Raw genomic sequence first — 10,778 nt, 5'->3', positions numbered from 1 at the left:
GTACAGTCAACGTTTCAGGTCGAGACCCTGCGTCAGGACGAAGTAGTCCTGTAGTCCTGACGAAGGGTCCCGGCCTGAAACGTCGACTGTACCTCTTCCTAGAGATGCTGCCTGGCCTGCTGCATTCACCAGCAACTTTGATGTGTGTTGCTTGAATTTCCAGCATCTGCAGAATTCCTCGTGTTTGCGTTAAAACTTCAATCCTTGTTTTCTGACTGGGCTGGAGATCTGCCCTCTCTGCCTCTGTAATCTTCTCTAGCCCGACAATACTATGATCTATGCACTCCTGGTTTCATAGTTTCATGCATATCTTCATAATTTTGTATAATCAGTGTTTTTTTTATCTTTACGTTTAAATTAGTATTTTTCTTGCGAATGTTGTGTCTCTAATGCTATGTACTGTATCTGCTGCAAGTAAGTTTTTTTATTGTACTTGTGCATTTAACAATGAACTCAACTTGGACTTGACCTTAAATCTTTGATTCCCTTTCTGCCAACCTTAGCAAGATTCAGCTTTTTTAGCCCCTATTCCTATAATCTGTCTATATACTACTAAAACTCTTATCCTCTGGCTGTCTGTTTATGACCTCCAATTAGCGCAAACGCTGCATTACAGCGGCACTTTTTTTTTGGCTAAATGGAATTAAAATGCGCTAACTTACAGAATGCAGGCAAAATTCAGTGTTATATATTCATATAAAATTGCTCATTCACCAAAATAAACAGGCCGGCTTGCACCCGAGAGCCGATCGGCCACCATGGAAATCGGGACGCGACAGCCCGACGCATGCGCACAGCCAGTCTCAGCAGCGACACCTACCGGAGCAAAAGGGCAGGGCAGCTCTATTTCGAGGGGTCACATTCTGCTAATCGCCATCAGCATGTGCAGGATTGGGACAGATCTAACTGCCACCCATCAATAAGAGATAATTAAATCTTATTGTAATGATGTACTTCGAGACACCCATAAAACCCTTTGCTGCAGGCAAAAGACAGCGGTGACTGTATCACGTCCATTTAGGAGAGTGTCAACCACATCATCTAGAATAATCAGCATCCTTTGGTGTTAGTGCTTCGTATCTTCTATCCAGCATTAGGGTAAAAAAAATGGTCAGCCTAATTATGCTGTGTGGAAAGGGAAAGGGGACGTTATGGTCAAGAGATGACGCCAAATGTCGGGAAGCGGCAAGGAGAGGGAGAGAACAAGAATCGGATGAGCTCAGGGCCGCAGGACTCCAGGATCAAAGGGTCAGGACAAAAAAAGATGAGAGAAGAAGAGACAGAGGAGGAGAGGCATGCACGTCTCCAGGATCAGAGAGAAACAACAAACAGCTGAAGAGATGAAGAGACGGGGGATGAAAGGGCTGCGTGTCTCCAGAATGACAACGAGAGGCACAGACGGAGGAGAGAACAAGACTCCGATCAGGCCAGGGCTGCACGACTCCAGGATCAGAGAGAAAGAACAAATGGTAGGAGAGATGAAGAGACGAAGGATGGAAGGGCTGCATGTCTCCAGAATGACAAAAACAGGCAGAGAAGGAGGAGAGAGGAAGAGACAGAGGAGAAAAGGAAAGATCAACTCGAGAATATGTGGCACAGAGTAATTATTGCGAGAGTTGCTGAAGACGACAATGGCCGCTTTCGATGACAATACCTCGACAGAAAGAGCAAGGTAAAATGCACGACTGGCATGCCGTCACATTTCTGCTGATGTTGGTTTGATGACCAGAGTATGCCCTCACTATCGTGCCTTCCTATTCACTGGAGAAACCGCACATTTCTGCTGTATGAAGGGAAAGGTCAGGATAGGCAATTTGCAACCTCTACCTAATGAACTCCTCAACTTGTACAGCAATGATGAACCTATTGCAAACAAGTTCAGGAAGAACATCAGACAATACAATTGCCTCTTCCAAATGACATCCTTTGGTGCGAAAGAAGTCATTCCAACTAGGAATCAATGGAATCCTTCTGTGAATATTCCGTCCAAATCCATCATTACATCAGACATTTAATTCCAGACCCAACCCAGCAAGCCTGATTCCTTCAAATTTACTTCATGGATATTTAATGTTCATTCTGGTCACATATTTGTCTTGCTATGCGTCTTTCTTCTTTAATAAGCTAAGTTTTTCTTCTTTAATTTCCAAATCAAAGAGATAGCAATAGCATTCAGGAAAACTTAATGTTCATTCTGGTCACATCAGACTGCACTACCCTTTTCTCAAAGGGTGCCCCAGCGGATCACCCTGTTGTCTAGTACTCCCCTAAATCTTTCACTCTCTACTGTGCCTCCTCCTTTTGGATGTTCCTTAAACCTACCAACCCTCAACCAAGCTTTTGGTTGCATCTCTGTAAGATCTCCGTGAGTGCAAATTGTTGCTTTCACTTCTGTGAAGCACTTTGCAAGATTTTAAGCTTTATAATTGCCACTAACTGCATTCACCTGTGCCTCTCTCTGCAGATGATGAACAGTGGAATGGGACTGCACTTCCTCCTAATGTTACTCACAGTCTACAGTAAGTGCTCTGTCTGTTGGAAATAGAGATAGTGGTACGCTGCGTTATATGCTGGTACCTTGCTTAGTACCTAGGATGCATTGCATGCCAATCGAATCAGCTGACAGTCTCAGTGTGCCAAGGGACGGGCACAATCCTTGCTCTTAGCCGGTGCATGACCGGCAGTCAACAAGCTCTGGTTCGGTGTGGGGAGGTTGCCTGTGAGGACTGCTGTTGGGCAGGATCATCTCATCCAACACCAACCCTCACTCACCGCCTCCCAGACTGAGCCACGGCTGATTCCTTCCTGCAAAGTTGCCAACAGAGAGCATGGACTCACACTGGCACAGAAACCAGGCAGAGGTCTTTTTCAAGGACAATAGGTTGCAGACCTGAACCTGGCTGGACTAGGAGACCAAGAGCGTTGAAGCAAATTGACACTCTGTAGGATGGCAAAAAAATGAGGAACTACTGTACCAAGGAAAAGCTTTAGACCATTGTGATATACATTGTGACTGCAAGTTGATAAAGAAGGTGTATGTTGTGTTAGCCTTCATTAGGCAGGAGATTGAGTTCAAGAGCTGCAAAGTAGTATTGCAGCTCCATAAATCCCTGGTTAGACCACATTTGGGATATTGTGTTCAATTCCAGTGGACTCATTATAGGAAGGATGTGGAAACTAGGGTGTAGAGGAGATTTACCAGAGTGCTTCCTGGATTAGAGCATGTCTTATGAGGAAAGTTTGACTGAGCTAAGGCTTTTCTCTTTGGAGTGAAGCCAAATGAGGGGTGACTTCATAGAGGTGTAAAAGATGCATTGCTAGAGTGGACAGCCAGGGTGGAAATGGCTAATACGAGAGGGCATCATTTTAAGTTGATTGAAGGAAAATATGGGGGATGTTAAAATGTGGTGGTTTGTGGAATAATGAGTGGTAGATGCTTGGAAAGCACTGTCAGGGGTGGTGGTAGAGGCAGACACATTTGCAACATTTAAGAGACTCGTAGATAGGCACATGGATGAAAGACAAATAGAGGGCTATGTGGGAGGGAAGAGTTAGATTGATCTTAGAGTAGGTTAAAAGATTGGCACACCATTGTGAGCCGAAGGGACTGTACTGTGTTGTTCTATGTAGAATGGAGTAGCATAGATGCTTGACCATATGTGCTTGACCATATACCTGATAATTCCATCACATGATCCTCAGCCACAGGTTAACCCAGAGGCAGGTGGAGAAATAAGACAAAAAGCAAAACAACCACAAATGACGGAGATCTGCAAAAAAAAAAAAATCTTCAGACGTTGGAAATCTGAAATAAAAACGGGAAACTCTAGAAATACTCAGCAAGTCAGGAAGTGAGTGTAGAGGAGGAAACAGGGTTAATGTTTAAGGCCAATGACTGAGAAATATGTGAAGTCAGGCACAGAAGAATAGGAAGTGTAGATTGACGTTGGCAGTATGGCATGAAGCCATGGAGACCAAAGGAGTCTAAGCTTCCAAAAATGATGCTGTGCTGACCACAGCCCAGACAGAAGTAGAACTTGCACTTATGCAGTATATTCCACAACCTCAGGAGACATAATAAGGATTTCTGAAGTGCAGTAACTATTGTAATCAATGTACTCATAGCAAGCTCCCATACAGAAATGAGAAGGTAATTTGCTTTTCTAGCGAGAGTGTTCTGGAGTCTTACAGCACAGAAACACCCCCATTGACCCACCGCATCCATACTGACTATTGCATCCATCTGTAATAATCCCCTTTACCTGCATTAGCTTCATAGTCTTCTATGCTTGAGCAATTCAAGGACTTTTCTAAAATGTTGTGAGTATCTGCCTCCTCTGGAGTGCATTCCCAACCCCAAACACCCTCTGTGTGAAAGAATTCATCTCCTAGATTCCTTTTTAACCTCCTGCCTCTCACCTTAAACCTGTGCCCTCTTGTCTTAGATACCTCCACCAGGGGAAAAAGATTGCTACTATTTATCCTATCTGTCTCATTTATAATTTATATACCTCTAACAGATCTCCTCTCAGCATCCTCATCTCCAGAGAAAACAAGCCCAGTCAATCCAATCTTTTCTTATAACTGAAATACTCCAATCCAGGCAATATCCTGGTGAGTCTCCTCTACAACCTTCCCAGTGCAATGACATCCTTCCTACAGTGTGGTGACCAGAACTGAACATAGTACTCCAAATACAGCCTAACCAATGCTTTAGAAAGTTGAAAACATCACATCCCAGCTCTTAGATTCTATGCCCTAGCCAATGAAGGCAAGCATCCCATATGCCTTGCTCAACTTCCTCTCCACCTCTGCTCTCTCTTTCAGTGATTTATGGACTTGTACCCCAAGATCCCTTTATTCATCCGTACTCTCTGGGGCCCTACCTTATACCTTGTGTATCCTATCCTTATCCTATATCTATAGCAAATCCTATATCTATTGTATATATCCTGTATCTACTGTATATCCTATATTATATAACATACAGTATATGATATGGCTATCATATGTGATATATTTTGGACATATCACAGATTTCACACACATATGTATATAGATGTACAGATATCCTATATCTATATATGCTATATTTATATTGTATCCCTATTTGTCCTCAGATTTAAGAACGTAGAACATTACAGTATAATACAAGACCTTTGGCCAACAATGTTGTGCCGATGTTTTGCCAGGATTGAATCCCATCTATCATTGTTTGCCTAACTTTCCAGCTGATCTATATCAGGCTGTAGCCTGAGACAACCCTCCTCACTCTCCACAAAATCACCAAGTGATTAAAGAATAAATGGTTTATGACATACAATATGTTAAAAATCCGCACTGCTCTTCTTCAAATGTTGGCACAGCATCACTTACATCCCATTGAGATGCCAATTAGATCCTCACTTTAGTATCTCATGTGAAAGGTAGAAGCTCCATCACTGCCCGCCCTAATCTGTAAAGTACAAGGAATGTTGGCCAAGATACTACACCTGGTAAATAGTGGTCATGAGCTTGTAATGATAACTTCAGTGTGAGCATGCTATACACCCAATTGATTTTGAAGTGTAATATATCATTAATTCTGGGAGCATCGCAACTCTTACCTGTCGATTATCAGAAATCCCTTGCATTGACTGTCAGCAAATGCTTCCTTATCCTGGACCCTTCAGCCACCAGAAACTTCCTGGAACTAATTTTGAATTACCTGCTGAGAAGCTGCTGTGATTAGTGTTGATTTAACCTCAATTTTGGCAGGTAATATTGCATTGGATATAAAGTCAGGGTTTCCACTACTGTGGTCCGATTCTCTCTGGGCACATCAGATTAATTCAAAATTCGAAGCATATTTATTATCAAAGAATGTATAAATTATACACCTTGAGATCTGTCTGCTTATAGGCAGTCACAGAGCAAGACACTAGAATGACCCAATTTAAAAAAAGACCAAAAACCACTCTACAGGAAGGAGTGGGGGAGGGGAAAATCGTGCAAACAGTAGAAGCATCCCGAATCAGACCGAGTCCCAGATCTGCTTCCAGAACAACCAGAGTGGGACAAAGCCAAGCTTCAGTCCCCAGTTTTCACACCAGTGGGGCAGAATCGCACAGCAGCCTGCTCAGTCCATAGCCCCGGCGCCACAGAGAAAGGAATGACCATTCATGGGAGAGCGAGGAAAATTAGCCCAACACTCGGGCTTCCAATCTATCTGTGTCACTGAGTGGTGCCACATTCTAGGACCTGGATCCCGATGCCCCAATACACCTGGTTCACTGCGCGCCCCCCCCCCCCACCGAAGCCGTTCTCAATCTCAACAAATCGGCTACGCACTTGGAGCAATCCAACCTCGCACCCGAGTTAGGTGGACGACATTGAAGCTCTACCGCATCGACTCCTCTTGAAATCGCTTACTCCATCTCTGGCAGCGATACCAACTCCATCTGCGACCCCGGCTCGAACATATTGCACCTTACAATGCCACAGCACAGCTCATCCCCCGAACCAGCCTCACCTCTGCCTGCCTCCCCACTGTCTGTGGCAATAGTTCACCACAATTTGCTTCATGAAAGATGTTATAAGTGATGTTTATATTTGATTCTCTTGCCTTATGATTTACTAGTAAGCTGATACACATCTTTGGTAGCGTCATCTTAATCTGACCTTCAGTTTGCACAAGAACATAAGAAACAGAAGCAGGTGTGTGCCATTCCACTTCTTCATCCTGCACATCAGGTCTATTGATCGACCGTTTGATTCTATTGATTGGAATGAATATATTGATCTCAGTCTTGAAACATGCTGGTCTATTATCAATATTCTGCTGGGTGAAGATTATGGTCTTCTGAGCAAAGGTATTTTGTGTCTACGGACAACACCTTAATCTGAGATTGAGTTTCCAAACATTCCAGTCAAGAATAACTACTTTAAGTACTTACAAAACATATAAAAACTTTAACTATTTCAATAAGATTCCCTCCTAGTTTCCTAATCTTCAGGGAATACAAACTCAACCTTTGTACTGTATACAGTCTGTGTGCTCAACCCTTCCTAAATAGGTAACTCTCTTCTCTTTTGAAACAAAATGATAAGCTCTTGGATGGAAAATGTTGAAGTTGCTGGTTGGGTTTCAAGTTTAACATCCCTTGTGGAATGGCCCTTCATGCACTCAGATAATGATCAATCCAATCTCAATTGTAAAGATATGGTGATCTACTATTAAAGTGTCAGGATCACTAGCGAACTCAAGTGCAGGAATCGAGGAAACTTTGGCAATTCAAACTAAAACTAAAGATTTATTACAGAAATTAACAAGAAAAAAGCTAACAAGAGCTCAGGCAAACAATACAGAATCTTGATGGATGGAAATCACCAATGAAGAACGCAGTCTGAGTTTTACCTGACAAGCAAGCACAATGACCCAACAGAGAGAGTGTCATGCAAAGTCTGCATTCTGGTTCACGGTCTGGTCCATGTTCCTTATTCCAGCTTTTCCGGTTTTCCCCAGTTTCTGTTGAGGCAGCTGATCCTCATTTTATGATTATGAAGACACGCAGTTCCCTTTTATTGTCATTTAAGAAATGATAAAAATTTTTTCCAGAATGATATCACAAAAACACATGACAAACCGACTTAAAAACTAACAAAAACCACATAATTATAACATATAGTTACAACAGTGCAAAGTAATACCGTAATTTGATAAGAACAGACCATGGCACAGTAAAAGTCTCATCAAAGTCTCTCGAAAGTCCCATCAACTCACGCAGACGGTAAACCTCCAGCGCCGCCAACTTGCCGATGCAGCATCCTGGAAGCATCCGACCACAATCCGACTCCGAGTCCGTCCGAATACTCCGAGCCTCCGACCACCTCTTCAACACCGAGCACTGAGCACCATCTCTGCTGAGCGCTTCAACCCCGGCCCCGGCAACAGGCAATATGCAAAGCAAAGGATTTGGGGCCTTCCCCTCCGGAGATTCTCGATCGCACAGTAGTAGCGGCAGCGAAGCAGGCATTTCAGAAGTTACTCCAGATGTTCCTCTGCGCTTCTCACGGCTGTCTCCATCAAATCAGGATTGTGCACGGCCCCCTAGTTACACATAATTGATATTCATTCGGAATGGATGCGTGCGCTGCGTCATGTTGCCATCTTCTCCTCCCTCCTTAGATTAGGTTTGGGCTGGCTTCATAAATAGCTTCAGGATTCAGCCTCTGGCTGCTGGATTGGTCCTGTCCATACCCCCTGTCTGAATCCCATCCCTTCCCTTCCTCTGCCTTCTGTTGCCTTGTCTGAAGCCTTGCCTTGCCTTGCCTCGCCTCGCCTCACCTCGTCTGTAACCCTTGCCTGCACCACTGTCAAGTTCAATCGCCGGAGCAAGATAGGGAACTGCCTATTGTTGTTTTAAACTGACTCTGTGTCCGTGCCTTCGCTAGGTAGGTCTTGCCGTTTGCCACTACCTAGTGTTGGGATCTGTCTTTGTTCCTTGCCTTCGCTAGGTAAGTCCAGCCATTTGCCGCTACCTAGAGTTGGAATCTGTCTTTGTGTCCTTGCCTTCGCTAGGTAGGTCCGGCTGTTTGCCGTTACCTAGTGTTGGGAACTGTCTGTGTCCATGCCTTCGCTAGAAAGATCCAGCCGTCTGCTGCTACCTTGTCTTGGGAACCATCTCGCCGTATTCTGCATTCTGTGTACTGAGTCCCGGCCCTACATCCTGTACCCAAGGAGGGGTCCCAGCTCTGTGTTCTGTGTATGAGTCCCGGCCCTACATCCTGTTTCCAAGGAGGGGTCCTGGCTCTGTGCTCCATGTTCCTGTCCCTCCCCCGACCAAGACTCTGTGGTCCTGTGCCTCCCCCGACCAAGGCTCTGCGTTCCTGTGCCTCCCCCGACCAAGGCTCTGCGTTCCTGTCCCTCTCCCGACCAAGACTCTGCGTTCCTGTCTCTCCCTCGACCAAGACAAGGCTTCGTCCAGTCCTAGCCACGTCCAAGAACCTTGTCCTGTCCAAGCCATGGCTTTGTGTTCTCGTCTTGTCCATGTGTCTTGCCCAGCCCAGGAGTACCTTGCCCAGCCCGGTGCTGGGGTTCCCTTGTCCTGTCCAGTCCAGTTGCCCCTCCTCGTCTTGTAGCCACGTCTTCTCCTCGCCTAATTCCGGAATCCGAGCCCGAGTCAAGACCCAGGTTCTGGGTCCTTGTCCAGTCTCTGGCTTGGAGTCCAAACCCAAGCCTCATCATGTCCTCGCCTCAAGGAACCCAAACCCCTTCATGTCCTCGCCTCGAGGAACCCAAGCCCCTTCATGTTCTTGCCTCGAGGAACCCAAGCCTCATCATGTCTCGTCTAGTTCCAGGGTCCGAGCCCCAGTCAAGACCCAGGTTCTGGGTCCTTGCCCAGTCTCTGGCTCAGAGTCCAAGCCCAGGTTCCTAGTTCCAAGTTCCATATCCTGGTTTCACTATCCTAGTCAAGTCCTAGCCCAGACCCTGTATCCTTGTCTCATCCAGGGCTTGTGTCATGTCCAGCGTTCTTTCTTCCCCTCTCCCCTTGCTTCCTTGTCATGCCTAGTCCTGTTCCTAGTACTTCAGTGTCTGTGTCTTGCATTTGGGTCCACTCCCAGCGCCCTCATTATGACAGAGAGGGTGGCATGCCCCCCTGAAATATACCCTGGAACATGAAGGAATTCTGGACATTGAAAACAACATGCTGATTAAATGATCCCAAATTGATGAAAAGTGATAAATACAAAGAGGGCACAATCCTCATGATTCCAAATGATTAAAGTCTGTCACGAGCCCAGTGGCCCATCAGACCGGTGCTAATGCCAGTTTCCGTGGCGTGAAGCGACTGAGAGTATGAGACTCCCTCCCCCCCCGTAACTCCCCGGATAGGATGCCAGTCTATCGCGAGGTTAGCCCCCAGCATTTTTGCCGATACCCATTCTCAGCTGGGTAGACTGGAACATTGTGTGGTTAAGTGCCTTGCTCAAGGACACATACATTCCCCTGGCCGAGGCTCGAACCCACAACCTTCAGAGCGCTAGTCCTAACCACTTGACCATGCGTCAGACATGATTCCAAATGAGATACCTGCAAAACAAGGTGAAAACCCAGAGCAAGTCCAAAGACAAACAATAAGACATAAAAGGTAAACAATCCAAGGACAAAGCATACGCACAAAATGACACCAAAAAAAAAACAGTCCGCATACTAACTGACACAAAAAATTATTTTTTAAAAATGATCCCTGGTTGTGACATAAAGGGACATGTTGATCATATGTAGTTCCACACCACTGCAAAGCAGCAACAATAATTTACCATAAGTGAGAAATTACTTCGCTAAATCCCTTCCTCACACCCAACCACAAACCACTTGCAATTTCCTCTGCAGGTACAGTACTTAGATTTTGCCAGCAGTAAATTGTTCACTGCAAAGCAATTACTTTACTTTATACTTCATACTTTATTGTCGCCAAACAATTGATACTAGAACGTACAATCATCATAGCGATATTTGATTCTGCGCTTCCCGCTCCCTGGATTACAAGTCAATAGTAAATATTAAAAATTTAAATTATAAATCATAAATAGAAAACAGAAAAATGGAAAGTAAGGTAGTGCAAAAAAACCGAGAGGCAGGTCCGGATATTTGGAGGGTACGGCCCAGATCCGGGTCAGGATCTGTTCAGCAGTCTTATCACAGTTGGAAAGAAGCTGTTCCCAAATCCGGCCGTACGAGTCTTCAATTTAACTTCTAATTTCTCGAGTACTGATGAGAAAATGTTAGGAAGACT

Source organism: Mobula hypostoma, chromosome X2 (assembly GCF_963921235.1).
Source record: "Mobula hypostoma chromosome X2, sMobHyp1.1, whole genome shotgun sequence".
In the NCBI taxonomy this organism is placed as follows: domain Eukaryota; kingdom Metazoa; phylum Chordata; class Chondrichthyes; order Myliobatiformes; family Myliobatidae; genus Mobula; species Mobula hypostoma.
This window is presented reverse-complemented; position numbering follows the sequence as displayed.